Consider the following 26,223-nt stretch of genomic DNA (forward strand, 5'->3'; position numbering starts at 1 on the left):
TCCTACTGTTTTACCACATAGAGAGTGTGGGTGCAGTATGTCCTTGCACTTGTAAGGACATACTGCCTTGTTTCCAAAAAGAAATCCAGATAGAGTTTATTGTTCATTGTTGCTTGGAATTTATTGCAAAATTAACATAATATGAAAATAAGATTAAATTGTTTCAGTGTCCTTAATTTTTGACTGTAGTGTTGCAGTTACTATTCCCCAGCATACACATTCACAGGGCTGAGTCTAAGGTCAAAGACGGCATCTGCTGTAACCCACTTTTTCTTACTAGACATGCAGGTAAACAGGAGTCTCACCTTTTGATCTTGCTTTTTCCTCGGCTCACTTCAATCAGGCCAAAACTGTCCAATCTAATGTTGGTAAAAGGAGAGAGGTCAGGTAGGGTCCTTTCCTGCCATCTTCTACTCTCCTGTTTTCCCTTTCATATGTTGGTATACAACACATTTTGAAATTTCCTTCCTTGCTTGTTGTAATCTTGGTAATAGCTGGGTGTTATTGCTTGCCCTAGAAACAGACGGACTCTGATGATTATCAGCGCCTAAATCCAGAAAGGGAAATTGAAACTGAGCACCAGTCTAACTACTGGAGTGCTGTAATAAGGATAAAGCAAACTCTCCAGCTTTTCACTCAGTTGTGCATCTGTAGCTGCTGAAGCACCAGCTGTGAATCTAAACTAACCCTAACCCTAACCCAGACTGCACAAGGATAAGTACTGTAGCTCTTTTAGATCTCTTCTGTATCTAATTTGAATGTTTCTCTCCTTTTCTTAGCATTAGTTTCTGCTCTTCAATGCTTTTCTTGCAGCTTTGGCCTTTAAAGTTGCTCTCTCTGCCTCTGGACTAATGCGTAAGGATGAAGAAGGGTGAGGATGATGAGGAGGACCTGACTGATTGCGGATCTACATTACTCTGTACACCATTTGCATAGATGATCTCATCCTCCTCAAGTGGTAATTGTCTGGCTTGAGTAACAGAAGAGGGAACTTCAGTTAAGCCTTAAGTAGCTGGGGTTTTCCATAGCTGAGTTTCATTTTGTTACATTGGCAAGGAAAGCTCCGAATTGTGGACATCTAGACTGACACTACTTTACATTGTCTTCCTTTTTGCATCCTCATCCAACATTTCAATGTAGGAGGTATGCAAACCTTTAAAATCCTCTAGAGGTTCATTGAACTTAATCATGTTTCCTTTAACTTTATCAAGAAAGTCATTATCAGTCATTGTTCACAATGGTCCTTCATACTTGGTGTCTCTGAATTGTTTGGCTACGTCATAGAAGAGTTGAAAAACAAGAGATCACAATCCATTAAAAACAAGAATCTGCAGTGAAATTCATTTCTTGCCACGTCAGACAATATTTCCAAACAAATAATCCTTCCAAAATGTTTTCTTTGAGACCATATACCTCCTCTGAAGTGTTTCTTTGTTTACTCCACCATGCGTCAGGCCAGTGTTTACTCTGTGAATGCTCAAAGAAAATCCTGCAGTGTCTGGCACGTTTTTCTACAACAAGAAATAAACAAATTATATCTATTCCTTCAGCTGTATTGAAAGAGCAAGAATTTTTTTTTATATTCACATATTTTTCATTTCAAAAGTTAAACTGCTGGACACGTCACTGAAAAGTAAATTCTCAGTATATGTGCACTGGAGGCTTCAAGTTTCCACATTGTGTAAGGTGCACGGTGTATGATTGGCTCTTAAATTGAGTTGTAAAAGGTAAAAAACTTTCCTCCCTCAGCAGATGAATGTGAAAACAGCCTTCTAGTGCTGCACATACATTGAGTGATGTTCAAACATCCAGCTGCAGGATGAAGAAGAAATAACTAATTTTTCAGTGGAGGGAAACGTAATTTGAGAATAAATATAGACTCATTGTTGATTACCAAATTGTTTGCCAAATTTAAATATAGCAACTACACTATGTTACTTGAAGGTGACTTTCTGAGTTTCATGTGATATAAGAGTGTAAAATAAAGTGTATATATACTCATTGACAGTGTTTAACGTAAAGGTTGTCAGGATTATTAGTTTGCAATATTGAAACATTAAGTAGCTATTTACTGAGCATCTGCTTTTTCTCATGATAGTATCATTACTGTAATATCCAAACAAAATGTTGATTTAAAATACTGAAGTATAGGGTTTAATAGTTTATCCACCATCTGGCTGAGCTGAGCAGTGTGCTATTGCCATGGTGCCCAGGATCATTGTAATACACCAGCGACTACTGACCTACAATCCATCCATTTTGATGTACAAGTGAAATATGACTTCACATCATAGGAGGATATGAAACCTATTTTTCTTACATTGTGCAAATTACCAAGACCATTTTTTTTCATTATTTCATTATTTCTTGATTTGTTACTTTTGAGCTGCAATAATATAACTGCAGATCAACAAAACTTTCATACAATTGTTTTCTCTAGTGTATACCTGACGAAGCAGTCTTGATCGTGAAATGTCAAATGATCCCCTGAGCTTCATTGACTTTTATGGCAATTAGCTGGGCTCATGGTACCCAACGGGACAGAGGATGACGCTCCCCTAATGCTCAGAATAGCAGAGGACGTCACTGACAGTACTGTGCTCACTACTTGAAGCACTGCTTGTTACAAATGAAATTTGCATTATCAAAGAAGGATTAAAAGCAATAACCTTGTTGCTCAAAACAAAAACAATGTCATCATCTCCCACTTCCTGAGGAATCCAAAGTAACCTTTGACCAACTGAAATAAAGACACAGTTCGAGCAGTGTGAGTCATTAATGTGGGCCATATCAATATTTTGATGCCATAAGAAAATCAGAATTGCAAACCATTATTGGCAGATTTCAGGTGCAAAGCTTCACACAACTCTAGTACTGCAAGTATCTTAAATGAAGCAACTACTGTAAGATAAATGGACAAAGAAAATCAGTGCTAATTACAGTTAATATTAGCAAGAATATTAAAATCTAACAAGCTGCTGCGATTGGGGTTTGCATGGAATTACACCAAGAAGTCACAAGAGCGACTCTCAGTTGTTACCAACAGTGGAATTCACACTGAGCAAAAGTGCAACACAAAAATGCCTTTTTACACTCTCATCAGGTAGAAATTCAAGTAGAAGTTGCAATAGTAGTTATTGAAGTCGTGTAAGCACTAGTAGTATGAATATTGTAACACTTGGCTCAGAAAAAAGGTGATCTTAGTATTATTAAATGCCAGTGCCTTTAAAAGAAATCAAGGTAGAGAGACTTCACTGAAAACTTAACAGACCAAAACTCTTTATGAAACAGACATAAACCCTAATCTACCTCTTGACTCTAATTACAGCTTTGCCAGCACAGGAACAGCAGAATATCCTCTCCAGTGCCATGTAAGAGCTCTTTTAACCCAGGGCAGACATTTTATAACATCTTCACTGCTCTGGGGTGAGATGCCTGGATCGTCTATGTGTGATATTATAGATATTTATGTTGCGTCCACATGTACATAGATATACCTGGCGACCATGAAGTGTTGATTGACTCTCCTCCTCCTCCTCCTGCTGTTGTCAGTTTGAGGTGTCAGAATGAAAGGTTTCTAGGACTGAAAGACTGAATTTACACTGAACTCTACTTCTTTCACTACTGCAGCACAGCTTTAGTCTTATAAAATCAGTCAATTCAGTAACTCGTCTTGTTTCCAGCTCCATTGCACTGTATTATCAAAATGCTCTGACCTTGTATGTTTTGTCAAAGTCTAGAATGAACTTACAATAAAACCTCAATGTGTGATCCAACATGAAGCCAAGGGAATATGAGTTTGTTTGATTTATTTTGTGGATTTACAGACTTACTGTACTGTGATGCTTCACATTACTGTGTGAAGGTGGGAATTATTTATTTTCAATAACTGAACAAGTCTTTATCCCGGCAGTGTAATGATTACAGGAACAACCTAACACCACTTATGTTGGGGTTAGGGTTAGGGTTGAAGACTGAGAAAATTGATGCTTTTCAATTGTGAAGAGTGTTCCTTATCCTCCAAGAATTTGTCCTGCAAAGTGTTTTTACAAGTGACCTGACCTGCCTGCACTGATGTCTGAAATCAAGGCAATAGGTCTTTCAGATGAAAGTGACCTTGCTTTGAGTCAAGCAAGCTTAGATCCTTAACCCACCCACATAAACTGAGTCTATTCTTTGAGCATTTGGACCGGAGATAAAAACTGTAACTGGTTGGATGAACATTTTTGCACATGAAACATATTGCATGCTATTATTCATCCTGTCATGTTAGGTAGGAAGAGAGATGACTAACAACAACAGTAAAATAAAGCAGGCTGAAAAAATGGATGAAAACAATCTCAGGTAAAAGAAATTAAACGAAACAATACAAAACTGAATTCTGTGTAAACAGCCTACACTGACTGTTCCTTTTGACATCTCTGCACACACAAAACAACCTACACTAAACATTATGAAGTGTTGTGTAGTCGGTGTAATGTGCAAATATGATAATTTGTTATTCATTAAAAGAGGCAATTAGGGAAAATGTTGCTGCCTCTTAGATGCAAAATGTCAATATCATCTGTTCAGATGACTGCTGCATACCAATGACTTCATTATTTTTTCTCTCTTCTGTGCAACTGTGAGTTCAAAATGTTCAATAAAGGAGGTGTTTGTGTATTCACATGGCTTTTATTTGCCATTTAAGTAGACAGTGTGAGCAACTTAATCAGCTTCCCTGACTCAGTCTAAACATATTAGATATAAATGGACTTCCTCGTCATTCATAAATTGATAGTCATTGTACCTAAGCATTGACGGCACATGGACAGTTCAGCTGAGGAACATTATTTATCACAGATTACAGGCAAAGCTTTTTTTTTGCTGTTCAACTTCAATCTTATTGTTTGTGCACAGAAAAAAGTGAAAAGAGGCTTTTCTTTTGAGTTGCACATAGATCTGCTGAAACAAATCTATGTGGCAAGAAAGTTCAGACATCTAAAATACACATTCTCTAACTAGACTGAAATGATCTCATCATAGCATATCGCAATATTTAATGTGTAATAGTTTTCAAACCTCACACAGTCATATTAATCATACAAATTAAACAGTCCTACAACCTGAAGATATCAACAACACTTTATAGGTAGGGTGCAGACACAAAGAGACATATTCAACTTAACTAAAATAAGTTTAAGTGGTATTTCATTAGGTCCATAATATTGCTAACAGGCCTTATATGTATCTATGTTTCTTCCTCTTACTGTGTCATTTCTATGCCTGGCTGGCTGTCTCACTTTCTTTTCCCTTTTCTGTAGCAAACTGCAAAACCATCCACCCACTACAGTCACCCCTTGTGCACTGTCCACAAATCAGATATTTGGTTGAGGCCATCTATTGAAGCATACATCAGTGGGAGATAGAGGGAGGGGATGCTGAGATCCCGTGGACAGCTTCATGTGCTGCAGAGAATCACGTGCAGCTCAGCACCAGAAAGACCAATGATTCAGTCGTGGTTTCCCAACATAGCCATACATCACTGTCACCTGTCACATTCCAGGGTTGAAAAGGTGGAGATGATTCAAGTATAAGTGTTGTACCTGGGTATGCATTTACGTAAGCAGGGAACTAGAGGGTATTGCACAAGTGGGAGCAGAATGAACTTTTTTCTTGAGCTTTTTCCACACAGGTCTTGTTTATGTAACTGAATAACATAATGATGTGATTAATGTAAAGTCTGTTTGCAGAGGTCTGTTTAGCATCCTGCATGAGAGTGAGGCAGGCAGGGAGGGTTTTCTGTGACTGTGCTCAGCCTTGAAACATCCACAGAACAGAGGGGAGGATGGGGGTTAAAGTAGACTCCATCTTAGAAAAAAAAAAACATCCACTAAGGTAACCTGATGCAGCTATGGATCGCCTTCAGTCTCAGCTTTATTTCCCTCAAAGTGGACCATGCAGTGTATTAGTATTCTTTTTTGCTGTCAGATTGTGAAACATTTCCTGTGCAAAAAGCTCCAGTCTCAACTGAGAGAAAAGCTGCAGAGCATTTGCAGTGCATATTTAAACTATGGATGAGTTATATATGTATATACACATACACATACATATATGTGAGTCAATCTGTTCATGTTGTACATTATGTATATTAAATAATAAGATTGTGAACATTTAATTTAGAGCTTCTATGCCTAATGGATGTAGCATCTTCCCTTTTCACATATGCATGCATGAACTGCACATGTAACTTTTTCCATTTTATCTTTTCTATGCCCCTTTCATCATTATATATAGCACATACTGTCAATAATTCCAGTTTTAATAATGTAGATAGCCCTAATCTTGCTTTGTAAGTCCTTTTATATTGCTGCTGCTGCAATTTATAACACTTTTTTTCATTTAAGATGTCAGTGTTGGAACTGTCACTTCCTTTCTTCTTAGTTAGCTTCTTTTTTCTTCTTTAACCGATTCAATTTCTACAAGATCATACAGCAGAGGCAGAGCAATATTACCTTACATAATTTCTCTGCTCCCCTGTCACTCTGACATGACAGTTCTTTGGTCACAAGAATTGCAAAGACCTGCCCTTGCACTCACATGCAGATTATGACCTAACCTCAGTAATTATGATTATGATTATGGTATTGTTTCACTCATTGTAAATTAAGTTTAGAGTACTTTAAATGTAAATCTATGCACAAATATGTTTGGACCACACTCTCATTCTTCACCAATTTCACTTTGCACAATACAACCAAGTATCTGTGTCCCTGTGTTCGCAAAAAATCTGAAAAAAGTCGAAGAGTGAGGAGGACTGCAGCACAATAGGAGCAGAAAAGATGAGCACAACCGGAAGTCCTGCTACTCCTAGTTGAACCTGAGAGGGGCAGAAGAGAGCTGGGGATGCCTCTCTGAGGCAGCATCATGCACACTGCCTGTGGAAAGTACAAGCAGTGAGGTTACTAAAAGACATCTCAGCTGTTTAGTCATCCAGCTGCTATTCAGACACCTATTCTAGTAGTTTTCTTCAGGTTTCTTTAAAAGCCCATTTAACAATTGCGACAGTTTTCAATAAAGTTGACACTGTAATTCTGAATGGTATTAAGCTTATAATGTCATAGTTACTTTGACTAAAACTTTTTCAGAGTATACAGTGTTTTTTTTCACCGTGTGCATTTATACATATATGAGGATACATCTTCATACACTCACACCAGATGTTTGTCATTAAAATGTTCATCCCATGACGCACATCTATCTCCATATTGAGGATGACATCAATACTTTTCTCTTCACATGATCTGACTGTGATTCATCACATCAAGGACTCCTCAATAATCTGGACACATACAAGTGAAAGCTAGATTAAAGCTACCTCTCAGCTCACCACACTACTCTCTTAAGCTTTCATACAACCTACTATAGCCTAGGATAATTGTTTAAACAACTTAATGAAGTGTCATGGATAGATCATCCTCAGATTTGTTAACCTACGTGTATTTATCTATTTGTCAGGTAATGTAGGTGGTCTCTTTTCCTGCATATAAACAAAGTGAAAAGAGTGAGGGGGCGTGAGTGTGTGTTGGTGGTGAGTTCTCCATCTTTATGTGGGAGTTTGTGTTTTTGTTGGATGCAGAGTTGGGCAGCCCGGTAGGAAGCCTTGTGCTTCAGACCTGCCCATTTCACTGCCTACACCCGGGGTTGAGGTGGGAACGGACTGTGTGTCAGCAGTTACTCATACTACAACTTGTAGTGGTGGATCAATAATGAAACAGAGACATGACTTCTTGTTGTCCTTTGTCTTATTTTGCCAACTGTCTTCCGCTTGTCCCACACATTGAATCTCATACTATGAAGTAGTAATATCATAGTGGGCTGGTGGCAGTGGTAATGTTTGAATTAATAGTAACACTGTAGGATTTAAACTGTCTGGTGTTTTGTCACACCATGTACTCATCAGTGCTTTTTAGTAGAAGTACGGTAATGAATGATCCTGCTGCAGAGGCAGTGGCATTACAGCCTCATAAAGATAAGATGATCAAGGAGAAGGAGAAAACTGTGTGACAGGCAGAAATAAAGTGTTAAAAACTGTTCAAATGGTTGAGATGTCAAACTCAACAACTAAGAGAACTGTTTATGGAATCATAATTTGAGTTGTGTGTGTACTAATACGACTAATAGTGCATACATGTACTCAGAAGTCTTAAGAATACTTAACTCAGGACCAGTGACTCCTGCTAATCATCAGTAAATGAGCCTTCTGGCAGACATGATAGCTCAATTTTACTTAAAGAAAACCACCCTGACTTACAACTTCAGCTCAGGGTCATTTAGCAGCTGTCTTGAAGTTTTCGATTGAATGTCAGCAGAAGCCCAGAATTGTAGATGTTAAAAATTCAATTTTTTTCTGAGCACTAGAAGTATTTCTTGTCCATCCCGGCTTAAAGGTTTATATCTAAAGTTCATTTTTCATCTTGGAAAAAAGTAGTTGACAAAACTTTCTCACCACAAAGTTAATTTAGTAGCTGTTTTGACCTTTAGATCATAACATTAAAGCATAAAGTACACATGAAAGCACCAGAACAGCTACTAAATGGACCTCATGGTGAGAGTTTAGCAAAAGTGCTGTATGTAAGAAGAATGAATCAACTGTGTGTGCACATTAAAAGCATTCAGATAAATATATGTAACTCTACTAATTCTTAAACAAGTAATAAAAAAACAAACATTACTTTGCTTTTTTACTGGATGCATATTACATGCACAAGTGAGATACAGCAGATTAATGGACTGTCACATTGTTTGATTGCCAACCCCAGTCTCAAACAGATTCACAAGCATGCCGATAAACTATAGAGGCCTGCCTAAATTACATATTTCTTTATGCTAGTCTTACTTAGTAAAATAAGTATCTAAACAATTGGGTAGAAAATTGAGGGTCTAAGTTATTTTTATTGCCAGATCAGCATAACAGAGTGCAACTGACAATGGATGAGTTTGTTCTGATGGCACTGTACCAGCTACATGTTGTAAACTGACTGACTTATGCATGGAACAAGAACACGTACATAGTAAAGCAGCACGTGTATATAACCTTGACTTAAACAACCTTGACTTATGCTGGTTCCCTTACACAAAATAACGAGACATGAAAATCAGATTTCCCTTCTGTGCATATTTTGAGATGTTTTCCGTAGATTATTGTGTTTTCACTGAGAACACAAACTTTTGGGGATTAAGAGGAATACAGTTAGATCCTCGCAGTCTTCCACTGTTTGTGTACACTGTATGCCTTCAAATATATTGGGTCAGGACATGGAGTACATCAGAGGCAGTCAGAGTGTACCAGGAGGCACGCTCAATATGGGGACAGATGGCTTATAACTCCTCCAAGACATCTGTTTGCTGTGAGTTACACCATCCCTGCCAGATGCACAGCAAAATGGGTGATTGACAACCCATCCCATCTATTTATTCTCCTGTTCTGAAGGGCAGCTCACTTGGTCTCATAGCAATATTTGATGCTTTTTATTAATAAAAATTGTTTGTGCATAACTCAACAAAAAAAGACAAAAAACAAAAGAAAAACGTACTGCTTTTTCTCTGGTTCATTCAGACTTGGTGTTATAGGTGTATTTCAAATCACAGTAGTATGGCAGGATGTCTTCCATATGTTGGACCATATGTTTCCATAACACGTGATAGCCAGAAAATCATTAAAGTCTCATTTAAGTTTGAATAAACTAATGTGTTTCAGTGCAAATTGAGGCTGAAAGCCAAAGATAGGTCATGTTTTTGTACTTTAAACTTACTTATGAATATATTTTGTATTTAAAGCTGCACTATTAAATATTGTATATTAACAATGGATCAAATGATTACGTGTAATATGCATATGAATATGAGCACACTGAGAATAAGTAAGTAGGAAGTAGTCCCCCTCAACTTTATTGAGTGTTTTAGGTTAGGGTCAACCTTGTTTCCAGACAAAACAGACAAATGTACTCAATGAAAAAGCTCAGATAAATCAACGGCAAACACAAAACTATTAAAGCTGTTAGAAGAACAAATCCCTCAAGTCAGAAACCTTTATTTGCAGTAAATATCCATTTTGGAGTTGCTCAGTTTAGCATCAGAGGTGAAGTAGTTACTGTACAGTATGTTTAACTCTTATTGCATTTTGCGTAACAAATAACAATAAAGCGCAAAACATTAATACAAATAGTTCATAGCATGCAGTTCAATATCTATTTAACGCATTTATCAACAGTTGCAAACACTCCCTGTTTTCTTATTTTTCTAGATTTGTGTTGAAATGGTCAGTCAAGCAAAAATAGCTCCTGAATTATGGGCAGCACTTTGTATTTCAATTTTCAGAGCACAATCAATTATGTTACATTTATCTTGGCTGAGATTGTTTGATGCTAAATGAAAACAAATACAGATGTCAGTCAGGCTAGTGCTTCTAAAAGTGGCTCAATCAATCTGTTTTTCAAAGTGAAATTGTTGTGATACATACAGTCTATTTTCTTCAAAGAAGAGGTCCTTTCGATGAGGGGTAATTGGACATCATACATTTGAAAATCCTTGCCTATAAAACCTGGTTAAATTAACTCTATTTTTGCTTTGTTGTAGCTATGGCAGTACCTGAACTAAAAGTCTATGTTTGTTCTCGTCATGCAATATCTATCGATTCCGTCCCAGAATAGAGTTTTACTGATGGACGGTTTATTCTGAGATGCAAAAACATATGAACGTTTACTGGGCAAGATAAAAAACCTGAAAACCATCTTCTTTTTTTTCTCCAGACATCGGATCAAAGTGTTTGGATTTGGAGTAAAATCCAGCTATCATTACATAAATTTGGTAGAACAATTTTCTGTGGTGCCTTGGATATCAAGTCAAGACCAAAGAGCGATTTGTTGGTGGATATATAGTAGAGAAAGAACAGCTGCCACCATGAGTCACAGAGACAGTTTGCTGCTGGGCCATTGATACAGAACAAATGGTATGGGCCTGTAGGAATTGTTCAAAAGAAAAGACCCAATAACCAGCTGAGAGTTGCTTCCTCAGTCTTAAGGGGTTGCTGAAATTATTTTATGATAATAACACCACAAGGAATACATCTTCTGTGAAGGAGATCGGGAGAGAGGGCATAAGAGGCAGAGGGATTCTGCAGAGCTGTCATGTAATGTGCTCTTCAGAGAATCTTTTTACTTGAATTTGCATAAGTGTTTCCTGGATCTCTGCACATCATGGCAGCATTTTTCATTAACAGGCATCCAAAAGGTTTAAAGATTTTACCTTGGACAAAATGAGCAGAGCGGCACTTACAAACTAGTCGCTGCCTTCTAAGATTAAAGTTCCCTATAGCTCCTCTTCTGTCAAACATTTATGAAGAAATGTTACATCACCATTGTCATAATGCAGGTGGGTTTTATGGTGTTTGCCATAGCAGACCCATATAAGATAGATAATTACACCACATAGTTTCTTACTTCAGGAGAGCACTCTCTTCAGTTTGAGGCTGATAGAGTTGGATGTAAAGTTCATAAATTCAGGCATTATATCCAGACATTTACAGCCCCAATGAAGCACTCTAAATGCAGTTATTACCCTGTCACATGGATACATACTGTAGACTACACATTGTTTACTGTATATCAAAGTGCCAGAGAGAGAGAGAGAAAGAGAGAGAGAGAGAGAAAGAGAGAGAGAGAGAGAGAGAGAGAGAGAGAGAGAGAGAGAATAACAGAGCGGGAAAAAATGATTGATGAACCCAACTGGTATGCACTGGTCTCATCCAATCAGACACAAATTCCAAACATGATTTACTTTGAATTAACTTTTTTTTTTAAATTTATTTTTCCAAAAATGTCTATGTTTATTGAGATGAGGTTTTGTCAAGCTACTTTAATTTACTTAATCTTTTATTATTAGTTTTTTTCTTATTTCAGTAATACTCTAATTGAATTCTTTGTTTGAGAGAGTTATTGACATATCAAGTTTACCTCTTAAACGCCTACTCACAAAAATGCATTCCTGTATTATTCAGTTACTGACAGGCTGGCCCCTTAATCGTCCCATAATACTGGCTTGCATAATAGAGCAGCTCACAGACACCATGGATGGAGCAGAAGCTGTGCACATGCTGCTTGTGCATTTGCACTTTTAGTTGTGTCATTTGCTTTAAAACAGCATGCAGCTGCTGCATATATTCATGTAAAAGTAGTTGATAGACAGCTGTTTCCTGCAAGAACTTTTCTTGAATTCCTCTCAAGCTCTTTTGTCTCTTTTATTTCCTGCAAGAGCCGATTAACCTGTCGGAAGTGGAAAATCCACTGCTAATACAAGTCCTTGAGAATTCACCACCTGCCTACAGAATGATTTGCTGTCCCCATGGAAACCTAATCAGTAGAGAGAGAGAGAGTTACAGAAACAGGCAGAGTGTCAGACAGAGAGGATGAAAGAGAGACAGGAGGAGAGAATGGTAAAGATGTTTTCTGGGTGTAAGAGCACAGTCGTTGGTCTCTCCCCACATGCTTTTAATTCATTTAGCATTCATTCAAACTGTCACAGTGGTTTGACTTTGTAGTCTTTTGTTCATCAGGAGGAACATAATGCATAATGTTGACTGCAATCAAGCCTCTTTAGTCCTTTCAGTCAAATTATTAAGTTTAACTTATGTATTAAAAAATAATTTATTATATGCACCATGTAATATTTGTAAAGCTGGACAAAATGCTTTGTGCATTACACACAAAAACAGTAACAGGATGCACAGTATGGATGTTGTCTTGGCATAACAATGGACCAAAAAGTGTCATGAAACATTGCTGAAGTGTTTCTACCTCATAAATTTACAGTTGCTGATCATTTTACTTTAGGCTCGTCGGATCATTTTTTTAATGCACCAGTTTTAATGTGCCTTACAGATACAATGCAGTGCTGTATCAGAAAATTAAAAACACCAGATATACATTTCATTGCTTCTACAAGTTTATAGACTTGTATTATCACTATACAATTATTCCTTCAAATTGCATATTATTTGAGTTGGTGACATCAGAACCATTTATATTTCTCTTATCAGAGTGGGTTTAGAGACTTCAGCTTTAGTGCCTACAAGACATTACATTCCCTCCCATCTCTTCTTTATTCAATTGATGTCCATGCATAATGCATTTTCTACAGAGAATGAACTTTGCCAGTGTGCTGCTCTCTCATCCTTGATGAGCTCTTTTATTTTGATCCCCTGACTCCAAATTTTCATCAACTCTCACTACATAGTTTTTCTCTGCAAGTCTCTCCCTCCTCCTCTGCAGAACCTCTTTATTTTTCTTATCATTGCTTTTCTATCAGTCTTGCAAAAACTCAATATATTGTCTGCCTCGCCCACCACTTCCGCTCGCTCACGCTAGCCCTCCCTCCCTGCATCTCTCTCTTTTGCTTTGGCTCTTGTCTCACGGCCAGGCTCACGTCAGCATAATGTGAGCCTGTTATGTTTCTGCCCACAGCTCAAAGCTGTTTCTGCTTGTCCATTTCTCTTTTATATTGGCCTCTCTCTCTCTTTGCTTTTCCTCTTCATGGTCTCAGTCAGTCTTTACACTGACATCTGGACAATTTTTGCCTGAGAAACCTTATGTCCCTCAAGTCAAGTAAGATGTGTTCATTAAATACCCACGCCCTATGCACAGCTGTCCTCAGGCTTTTACACCAATAGCCATAAATGATGACACCACCGAAAATGATTCACTTTGTACCATGAGAAAACTCCACTGTATACTTTTTTCTGAATTCTCCACTCAGCTGTGGTGATGGCTGCTTTGTCCAGCACAACCAGATTGAGAACAAAGAATGCCTCTATACAGTAGTCAAAGGGGCATACACATATCATACTGTAAACAGCACAGCAGGTAAGTGATCTGGCTCACAGCAAAACACAACTGGGTCTGTTCTTCATTGCTTTTTGTGTGGGTGGTTTGTGTTTACAAAGATTTCTCTTGCTTGCTCTAGGTCACTCCTGCTTTGACACAAAAAACCTTTGTGTAACACCAAACTGGGATTTTAAAGATATGCATATTTTTACATGAGTATCTTAATATAAAAAGGGTTGGTCAGACTATTATGAATTGTAAAAATTTAATGGTGAATGGACTGCACTTATATAGTGCCTTTCTAGTCTCCACTCACACACTGATTGCATCAAGCTACCATCCAGGGCGCTGGCACACTCATTGGGAGCAGTATAGGGTTCAGTATATTACCTAAAGACACTTCAACATGTGGACTGGTGGACCTGGGAATGGAACCACTGCTCTTCCATTCAGTGGACGGCCCACTCTACCTCCTGAGCAACAGCCGCATATGTAGACCTGCAAAACCTAATGTACTCAAACAGAACTGTGATAATTTTTTGTTGAGACGATGTCACGGTTTGATATTGCATTGCATAACCCTGGAAAGTGTACCCTCTGACTAATCAACCCCACTTAACACTCTGCTAATTGTATGCAGTGGCACAAATATTATATGATGTGGGACAATTACGGGAACACCTATTACCTAGACGCACCTATCAAAAGTAGACAGCAACACTGTGTGACTGTCTAAACATAAATGGAACATTATGAGCCTCAAAAGGCATCGCTGTAGCTGTTGTATTGTTCTTGCATTAGATTGTACGTTCTTGTGGTTTCTTAATTTAGCAGCATCCAAACACACCCAAAGCAACATCTCATGTTTCTGCCGGGTGAACCACGTCTACATGAATCAACATCATCATGTGGCTGTTTTTGCAAACTTGAATGGCAGAGATATGTTTTAAAATAAACATGGTCATTTTAATTTCAGACTTAAAATATTCCAGTTCCATGCTGGCCAAAATAAGGACGCTAGCAGGGGGAAAAAAGAAAAAAAGAAGCAAAACAGAAGTGATGTTGGGAGAGCATTATGGCTGCCACTGTAGGGATTGGCCAAAATGATATGACATTAAAAATATGTTCATTTAATGTCTTCTATTCACTTAGTTGCTTTTCATTCAAATACAGCTACCTGCTTTGTCACTGTCCTGTATCTTTGCTTTGCACTATTTTTGGATGTGGTATATTTTTATGGTCTAATGGATCTCAACAAGGTGTGTACACAGCCGCACATCCCAAACCACTTCCCCCAGGCTGCCAAATGGGGAAAAGGAAGATAAGAGTTCACATGAGCGGAATAGGTATAATGGGAGCTACTTGTTGGCTTGTTTTAGTTATTATAGTATGAACAGGATGTAATGTATTAGAGGGTGAACAGAATGATACCTTATTCCTTTTTGATATTTATAGTTTTATTCTTAACATTATCTGATTAAAAAGTGGGGTAAATGTTTATTTTGAGAAAGCATCTAAAGATGAGTCAGGTCTGAGTGCCACCCCCCGATTGTTATGTACTGTACACGTTTTCCTTTCAAGTGGGAAACTGAGCAGAGTCGACGTCAGTAAGTTTTTCACTTCTATTCCTGTCTGGCTAGCTGCACACCTAATTACTACATTGATTAAATAATGTTCCTTTTTTTCATTTTTTTTGTGGAGCAAGATAATTTGGCGACTCATCACTCCATGACAAAAGCATTAGACAAATTACCAGTGCCAGTGGGTAGAAAATGTACACTACCGGTGTGAAATTGTGCATCATTGCAGTACAAATGCGTCGACCTGCTGTATGCCTGACATTCTCAAGTGAAGCAGTGTGACACCGAGACCCCTGCTGTTATCCTCTCACAGAGGAGGGTTGGTGTAGTTCCGGTGTAGATTTGTTCCTGCCGAAGTTTTGGGGGTGACAGTGAGGTTGAGAGTAGCTGTATAGCAGGGCTGATGAAGAGCCTGCAGCCTGAGATTGTTGATGCACCAGAAACTTGCAGATACACAACCCCAAACAGCTTCCCGCTGTGCTGTTAAAAGTAAGGGTGCAGATCAATGACTATAGAAATTCACTGTTTTGAGTACTAATACCAGTTCAATAGATGAATACAAAAATGTGTACATCTCTTCCTCCTCCAATGGATCCATTTCAACTTAATCTTTGCAAAAAATACCCGGTCTTCATCTGACAAGCCTGTGACATTAGATCACATTTGATACAACATGTAGGCACACATAATTCTTACACAAATCGTTAGTTTATCTTGTCTTGAGGTTTTTAGGAGATATATTTGTACACGCTTACAGGGTCCTACCGTGCTTGCACAAGCTCTTATTTACTTTGAATTGCATGTAAAGCATAGCAAGTATATGAAGTTAAAATGGATGTCCTTATGCACCCTTTGCTTCTCTGCTGCTACTGTTGTTTGTGTGTGTGTGTGTATATGTGTGTGTGTGTGTGTGTGTGTGTGTGTGTGTGTGTGTGTGTGTGTGTGTGTGTGTGTGTGTATGCAGCAGCATTAGGTCACAATTTTGCCAATTACCATTAAAAACTATCCTGTGTTTTAACATGCATGTGATCAACTAATTCACAGACAATACTAAAAATAAATAGTAAATAACTCATAAATAAATGATTATTCAAATCATTGTCATCAAATGTCATCCTGACACTAAGTATAGTGTTTTGCTGCTTTCAATATTAATTGTCATGCACTCTGTTCTGGGATATCTGGGCTTTTTGTATTTTGGTTTAATGTTCTGTTTGTTCCAGATGGGGGAGGTTTAAGTGTTGTATTTGAATTATGTTTCATGGATGGTTTGTGTCAGTTAATTGAAAAGAAGATTGTTTATTGGGGTTTTGGTTTTCTGTTTTCCATGCTTTTCTCCCTGTACTCATTTTCCCTCCTTTGCCCATCTACACACCTGCCCTGCATGTAGCCTCATCAGTCCTGCCCTGCTCCCAGTGTCTAACCACACCCTAACAGCTCCTTGCCTGTTCCCTAATTCCCTTATTTGTTCAGTTTGTGGTTTAGCTCTGCTTTTCAGTTCAGTGTTCGTTAGATCCTGTTTTTCTGGTTTGTTCTGATTTGTTCAGGTGTTCTGCTCAGCTAAGTGTTCAATTTTGTTTGTTGACCTACTAGCTTTGTTTTGACTGCATGAGCCTTGAATTAATACGTTTTTCTTCAGCCCTGCTTTGCCTACAGACTCTCTATTCGGGTGCACCTGCTCTGCTACTCCACAACAATATTAAAAAGTGTCAGTATTGAATTCTGGCTGTTGTAAAATTGTGTGGCTATTCATTTCAATTGAAAGGGGCTATTTTTAATACATTGAAACATGGATATTTTTAATTGATATTACTCAGTGGTCCCCTGTTGAGCTGATGATATGTAGATGTACTATACTTGCTCATATGATGGGGTTTGATCCCAGTTACATTCATAGTAAGCAGGACTCTCAACATCCACATTATTGGCCAAACCAAATTAGACTTACACCAGGAAGTCAATAAATGCATTTCTGTTGTTTCTTTTTCACCTTTAGAGGGGAAAGAAATGCCAAAACTCAAAGAAGTATAACTGCACTGGGGAACAATTACAAACGCCTGGCACATAATTTTCCACCCACAACAATTTCACCCGTCCAATTTCCTTTGGTCTGAACACGGGCCATTAACTAAAAGTAAGTTGCCAAACTAATAATAAAACTGATTCGCAAAACGCCTCTTCACTTTCACTAACGTAGCACAGTTTCATTTGTAGGTATTTTGGGCCTGCAGATAACAGGAAGTGCTGCAGTGTAGCTCATGAATGAATGTGGGCTTGTGAGCAATATCTTGTACAAGACAACTGCTTATTGTAATAACAAACTTCTTTCACACCAGACTTGATTTGACGGGTATGTCAGACTGTGCAAAAAAAACAACCAAAATCTCCTTGTCAATCATTCGTACTCGCTTTATCAACAAAAGGTTCAGTTGTCATGTGAATTGTGCGTGCACAACATTTTTTGGTTCTGTCATAGCATGATTGAAAGGACAATCTTATGTTCTCATTAGCTTTGCTTTTCATTTCATTTATAATTAAACTTTTTTTTAGCTTTGATTACATATTACATTTTTGTTAGAGTATAACATTCTCACACATTTCCTCAAAGTAAACACACAAAATAAAATGCATAAAGCTGATCAGAGCAGCTATAAACCTTAAATGTTCTCCCAGGGAAGCATTTCCAACAGCAAGATTTTTCTTTTAAAAAGACACTTAACAGTATTTTTGTTTCATTAGATTGAGAACATTGCAACAGCTTGTAACAATATTGTCATGCTTATCTCAAAATGCTGCATTCACAGGGTTGGCTTGCACACAGAGATTAGCTATGAAATAAGTGGAATCACTGTTCAGACTCAGTAGTGGTACTAATTTCTTGCAGCGCTGTGTGACATGTAGCCTTACGTTGAAGTATTTGTGTACATTAAAGTAAAAGACTAATTATTGTACATAAAGTTAATGCAGTTTTTGTATCAACTAACTCACTGTTGAATCACATATTTTGGGGACTGTTAAAGTATTCCAGTTTGAGAATTTCAAGTTATGTCTTTTTTATTATTGTTATTTTTCCTTACAACCATTTTGCAGAATGGAGTGTAATCTAGTGCAAGATGCCCCCTTTCTTTTGTTGTCACTGGAACAAAGTGACTAGCACATCCATCTGTGAGTAAGGGCCAAACAGTCTGTGTAAACAGTGTCACAACAACGTGCTGCTGATCATGATATGCAGTGGGCTCGATGCAGTTGAAACTTAAGGTTTGCTTGTTCAAATGTCAAACATCTTTTCATTTCTGTCACCCACCCACATGTAGGTAACGCTGGCGGCCATTCTGATTAAATCCACCTTTGACAAGATGAGGCTGTTGCGAAGGATGACTCATCTGATATATTATGTTTTAAGTTTAGTTTTGATATTGAAATATTGTAAAATGAAAGCTCTTGTTTTGTGTATCAGTCACTAATATTGTATATTCTTTTGGGTTTTTTTGTATGTGTTCGCTGGAATTGTTCTTTTCCATGTTTCTAGAAGATATGAACTTGGGGTTTATCTTACGATCTTGTCATCTTCATGGAGTATTTTTTTCCCTCACTAACATGTACTATTTAATTGATAAACAGAACTACTTGTCATGGAAAACAGAGCAGGTGGACCCAAATGCAAAAGACCAAAAGCAGGGCTGCAGAAAAATGTCTGTATTCCTACGATAATGAAAATAAAACTTGACAAGAACTGACAAAGGATCCAGCAAAACTGAGGTGCAAACCAAGCTTAAATACAGACAGAACTAATAAGTTGATGGGGAACTGGTGACTCCATAAAACAAGGCCAGGAGTTAATTGGCTGGGAGGACACTGGAGACAGGACAGGGCTAAAAAGACTGATACAGGACAGGTGTGAAGGCTGGGGAACAATCACTTAGGGCAGGGTTGGGCTAATGAACATGACGCAGGGCAGGTGTGAGGATGAACACAGGAGGAGTGAAGGAGCATACATGGGAAATACAGAAGAAACCACAACCCATAAAACACAACACCTCTGAACAACAAATAAAATTGTCCCAGGATGCAAAATGGAACGCAAGAGCACAACAGCAAAACTAATAGATAAACAAGAGTTGAAAAAGTAAGCAGTCAAGAGATTTCACACATGATCCATCTGAACTTTTACAGATTGGGAGGGTGAAGAGGGGGGACAGGGTACAGCCTGGGAGCTGCAAAGAGTTACTCACTGGGAGCAGATTGAGTTAGAGGGTAGTGTGTGTTTGTGTGCATATCTGCTCACATGCTTGTTCACACATAAGAGGCTTTTTTGGCCCTAAGTCATAATGGCACTTATACACCCCATCTTATCTCCCACACACACCCGACTATATCCCCTAACATGCACTGTACAATCATACTCTCACGTATATCAGTGTTTTAGGCCACAAATTATACCTTCCCATGCATGCAACTGTACTTTTTTTGTCAACACATCATCTCACTCACACCTTCATACACTTTTTTTCTGAGAAAACTCTATTTATAAACATGAACGCTTATTCTTGACATTGTAAACCATAGACCAAAAAAAAAACCTCACAATTTAACTCACAGTGCATTTACTAGCTTTTTCTTAAGTTTTCACCTTCATCTCACTTTATTCCTAAGCTCCATATTTACAGTATAATGTTATATATTATTATAATGACAACTTAGCTATCTCTATCAGCCCCATCTCCTGAGGAAGACAGTGACATATGGTTGAAAGCTTTGGAAAAAGCTAAGTGGGCCTTGAGTTTTTATTGTTTTCTTGGTGGTTTGTTTGTTTTTTAGTAAATATATTAGTGATATTGACAATGTTTAATGAGAAATGTGCATGTATTTGAGAAAAAAAAGTGGTGCACGAGCTAGTGTGTGAAAGACGATTTGAGGTTATTGGGTTTATAGGTGAAAATTGTTGCAGTAATACTGTATACATGAGATAGCATTCTTTGAGAGAAAATAGTGTTTAAAGAAGGATAGAGTATACGAGACAGAACAGTATATTGTGATAAAAAAAATGATATGAGAGAATACATGTGCGAGGGGTGAAGGGGTGAACAAATAATAGCAGTGAGAGAGAAAGTGTTCAGCAAAAAAGTCAAGAGGTCTGATTAAAATCGAGGGTTTGATGGATAAGGCTTGTAATTTCCTACATTTTTCTTACTGTCAACAAATCACTTGCAGAGCCGAATGAACAATGAACTCACTAGACTCAATACTTCCAAGTATAAAATGATATATAAAATTCTGATATATCTTGTTCCTCTATGCTGTAGACTTACGCTGTTGTCCAAAAACGCATCACAATGAGCCACTCTGTTGCACTGGGTTATATGTTCCTTTACCCCTGAGAAAAAAAAGAAACATAAACCTTCTCAGTGGCCTGCAGCACCATTTCCAACTAAAATTTAGAAATAAATCAAGCAAATGTGGCATTCAACGCTAATTCTACCGACGTGGATGCCCACAGACCCCAGAGGTATACTTTTTGTAATATCTCACAGGTGCTTTATTTATCTGCTTTTTTAATGACTTTGTATGTCAATTTGTTCCTACTGACTTCATGTCATTGTTCTCTGTTTCTGTTTTAATTAGTGATTTTTAAAAATACCAATGCATTATTGTCCTGATGGATCCCAGTCAAAAGCTCCCAAATCCGCCTATGCAGTTTTAAAAGATGGAACTATTTATTAAGTTCATGTTTACCAGCCTATCACAAAATATTAAGGGGGGGGGGGGGCAGCACTCTGTCAGTAGTTTTTACAGGGAACACATTCGGTAGTCCTTGTATGTTATATAATTTGGATGAGGGTTAAAGATCACTTAAAATCTGTTGAGTTTTGTTAGACCAGTAATAATTTGTCCAGTGGTCTGTATGTGTGTGTGTGTGTAAGAGTAAGTATAATTTATGGACCAAATTATAATGTGTGTGAGACAGCATAATTATTCAAGTAAGAGTGTTTGGTTGGGTGTTTGGAGAGTAGTGCAGTATGGTGATGTATGGTATGTGTGAGAGAAATTATGATTAATGGAAAAATGGAGCACTCATATTCATAAAGGGGTGCACATACCTCACAGCTACTTTAAAATATTAATGGGATATAAAGCCATTACAACCACGAGATATACATAGAAGCTGTTATAAAGAAGTTGTTGATATAAATGCAAACTTTTTATATAATTTTCACAAACTCATCCTCAAGGAAGGCAAAGAAAGGAGTGGCTGAAACCATGACTGCTAATGTGCCCAATAAACATACATTAGTAAGGTGTTCGATAAAAAATGAGTCAAGGGGCCTAAATACTTTTTCAAACACTTTTTATTGTAGCAAGTTTAACATTTGGTGGGAAGTCTGGTCTCACTGGCTTCATTATGAGTTACTGTCACCTTTAAAACTGCAGTCTAACATGTTGGTCTTACAGACGCAGATGGCTTTAGGAGATGTAATCTCCCCATCAAATCTCCAAGTACACTGACAAATACAGTACAACAAAAACACAGACTGAGCATGTCTGGATACAAAGCCAATTCTCTATTGACACAACTGGCCTCAGCCTCGCCAGAACAGTCAATCCGACCCCACAGTCCAAAACTCTACATTGGCAGACTGCAGCCTCTCTTTGTACCGTCTATTTGTTTCTGTTGTTTTTGTTTTGATTTTTTTTTCTCATTCATGGGAAATGTCCTGAAAGCACCTAACATTATCTCTGCTGCGATTTACTTCTGCATAACTCACCTACTCATTTAACAAGATGAGATGTAAGTTTAGTTGACATGACTGCTTTGTGGAAGGTGACATTTAAGAGTTTCAATCACTAACATTTCACAGCATCAGCTACATCCACTTCCTTCATATGTTATTTTAGAAGCCATGACAATGGGAAAATCTACCATATCCCACTCGGTAAGTGATTCATGCATATTTATGCATATTTATGAGGGAGTAATCCCATTAAACATGCTCATATCACTACACTGAGGACTATGTTCAATGTATCACAACAATAAAGCTGCTTTTCTCCAAAATACACAACCTTTATTCATGATGAAAGCGAATACAGCCAAAGGTATCAGGCTGGAAAATGACACTTGGCAGACTCAGAGTGCATAGTGTTAATGATAGTAGATAACAAAAGAAACAGTGTGGTATTGTTAGATAATGGTTCAGTTCTCAATCAAATACAACAGCAGACTGATGAACTGGAACTGCAAGCATGTATCATTCTCCACAGGGAGCATTTTATCAACCCCATTTAATGACTTTATCTTCAAGTCATTAGAATTATTAATACACATTACTACAGTGTTTCGGGTGAACAAATCATTATCAACAAACCTCGTGGGCACGTCTGGTAAGATTATCTGTTTAATACTGTAGATTATTTGCACACATGAATACAACTTTATTAGCAGCAAAATCTTTGTTTTTGTCTTTTGGATTCTTGTTCACAAACATTTCCAGACACTGACTCTAGTAAATATGTCCACCTTTGCTTAAACTGAGAAATGAGTTGGGTTGGGACTGTTAAAATGGAAAAGGTGCTGCTGATTGTGCACCTCTTGTTGTCTTGTCTTGATATGAATCACAGATTACTTAATGGCCCTCCCACTAAAACAAAGGTAAAATGGGAATTTCTGATAGTTATCTAACTCCAAAATGATTCACAAAATATTGTTGGTTTTAATGTAGACCAGCCACATAAAAGGTATGTACTTTGATAGTCCAATTTTGTGTCTCAGTTCCTAAACGAGTGTCCAGTAATTGTGTAAATACATCTTGGAAATAATCTACTAACATTGGAAATCTTTTCTCCAGGACTTGCTGCTGTAATGAAACTTTCCTCCGTTATAAAGCAGTTAAGCTGAGTGCAAAATCTTCAAGATGTATCTGAACAGCTACAGTGCAAAGTTAGTTGTTTGGTTTTCCATAATAACCAGTATGAGCATTTTCCTGATCTGGTGCCTCCTTGACAGTAGTACTTTTAGAATAATATAGCTACTTTAACGTTCGAGATCTCTGTCACAGTTAAAGTTGTTTTTTTTAAAGTAGCAATGTAAAAAAAAGAAAGAAAGACACAACATTCACTTTAGTGGAACAACTTATAAACTATTTGTAAGTATAAGTATTTGTGAAGTGGCCCCTTACTTTACTTAGAGTAGTTACCAACTGACAAATATGACTATAATGATTCAGTTAAAGTATGGTTTATTATGTAATGTATTTTTCATTCCCATTGGACTATGTCTATTGCCTACATGTATGTCAGCACTCGTTATGACGCATGTAAGCTCCATAAAGCAGCGGGAGGTTGGCAAGCTAAAGATTCCCAGGCTGTAAGTGGTAGCCTGTTTTTCTTATTTGACATGAGCTATTTCCAGTAACCAACCCCAAAGTGCGTATGTGTGAATATTCAAGGGAAATGATGTAAAAATGTGGGCTATTATGTGCTGTTCTTGGCAAAAGCCAATATCCTCTTGGCTGGTATTTGATAGAGACACTAAATAGTAAATAGGATGGTACATGAGGGTTGCAGATGATAAAATGACAAAATTTAAGGCATTTATCCTTTTTTTAATTTTTACAAATGTCTGAACTGGAAGTGCACCCCACAGTTTTCTGTCAATTTACACTTTGTAGGGCCCAATGATGAAACAACAGAATAGTTCATATTAAATTTACAAATGTGTACATTTTAAGCATTTGTCTAACTGCCTCATCCAAAGTTACGTAAAATGTGTTACTTAGATCGATGCCTAAATCAAAGAACCAACAGAGGTGGATGTGTCATGGCTTTACTGTACTCATGATGCTCCAAACCAGACTTTGCTACTTTTAAAGTAATTTTATCTATATTGACTATATGAACAAGCAATTTTAGATTAAGTAGCTGCTATTTTTTAACTGTGGTATATGTACATGTGTGGCAACACCAGGAGGAGTTTTTTCCCTCCAAGGAATTTCTCAAGTGTAACCACTTTGGGACCCCCCTCCAAAAAAAAGAAAGGTTACACAGGCTTGACGGAGTCGTGATTGCAGAAAAATATAAATAGTAGCTTTATTAACACTGCTTTTCTTAAAATGACAGGCAGGTCAACCCTAATCGTAAGGTACAAAGTCACACCTCAACAAATATTGCACAGTCCCTATTGGTCCCTTTGCTTGCTATTAAAAGATGCTCGGAACAGGACTGGGAGCTTACTGCGGAAGAACAAGACCATGTAAGTACAAGGAGGTGAAGGCCTTCATCAATCAGCTTCTTGAGGCTCAGATGATTAAGGAGAGTAGTAGTCCCTATGTCCTTATATTGTCTTGGTCAGAAAAAAGGATGCAGACCCCACAAAGATCGAGGCAATGACCAAATAGGAGCGTCCACAACATGTGAAAGAGCTGTGCTCATTTTGAGATTCTCCAGCTACTGCAGGCACATGTAGAAGAGTTTGCCAAGCTGGCCAGAACTTTGCATAGGTTGGGTGTGGAACTTGCAGGTACCAGGCCAAAGAGAGGGTCAGGACAGGTGTTGGGTTCTGTATGGACGCCTGACTGTGAACAGAGGAAATAATTCACTTGTTTCATTACATAACGAATGTATTTCAAATTATGTATTTCCTTGCATTCTGTACCTGTTTAATTGTAACTTATAGGTGTAGTTTGTGGTTAGGTCCAATTATGATCCAAATGCTAATTGTAGTTTTCTGTACATGCTAAAGGTAATTGTTAATGCTTTTCATTTATTGTTCTTGAATGAGTCAGTGTATGAAAAAATACAGCCAGCAAGAACAGAGATTAAAAAATCACTTCTGGTCATGCACACATTGTAATTATGAACCTGTTATGTTATAAGATTTTAGATGTACAAGAATAATAATATAGGAGTCACAACTTATAAAACAGGATAAAAATCTCCTTTAATTCACAAACTACTGTATCTTGTACAATTTATTTATTAGTTCGTAGTTCCTTCAGTTAAGAAACAACTAAAATTATGTCATCAAAAGTGGAGCAAACAGCAGAATGGTGACAGATGTTTTCTAGAGAATGGCATGTGCAGCCTCTCTCTTGATGTAATGTCCTGAACAGCTGCAAGTGTGACTTCATGAAGACTGACATTCTGCAGTGAAGTGCAGGCAAAATGTGGCTTGGAAGTTTTCAACAGCTATGCCATAAATCAATGTATAATTTAAGACAACAAAGTGTTTGATCAAAGTGTTTGATCAACTGACCAAATGTCAGTTTTCTGTGTGGTGATTGTCATGACATAGGTACTGAAATAAATGGAAACCCATGGCCGCTTGGAAGGTAGCAAATCAATCTTACTTAATCAAAGACAAACTGTTATTACTGTACAGCAGAGGTGTATAGTAACTAAGTAGATGTACTTCGTTACAACAGCTAGCCTAGCTCAGTGATTTCCAACCAGGAGTGGTCATACACCAGTTGGTACCTCTGCAGTTACCATTAGCCTATGTATATGGAAAGATTGTGGAGAAGCTCAGCTATTTGAAAAAATAGAAATTAGCCTACTTTGGTTTTTAAAAAGTGTATATATTTGTATGATATTTGTTTTTTAGAAGGAAAGGAAACATGAGATTAATAAGATTAAAATAGCAATCTGATTACTTGTAAAATGATAACTTGTAATCTGATTACTCTCACAAAAGTAATGTGATTACTTGCATCTAAATGCATCTTTCCATTGACCTTGTATGCAATCGCACTGCCTAGAAAATTCGCTTCATATTCTGTCACTCATGTAAT

This window comes from Scomber scombrus, chromosome 16, assembly GCF_963691925.1.
Source record: "Scomber scombrus chromosome 16, fScoSco1.1, whole genome shotgun sequence".
NCBI classification, from domain to species: Eukaryota; Metazoa; Chordata; class Actinopteri; order Scombriformes; family Scombridae; genus Scomber; species Scomber scombrus.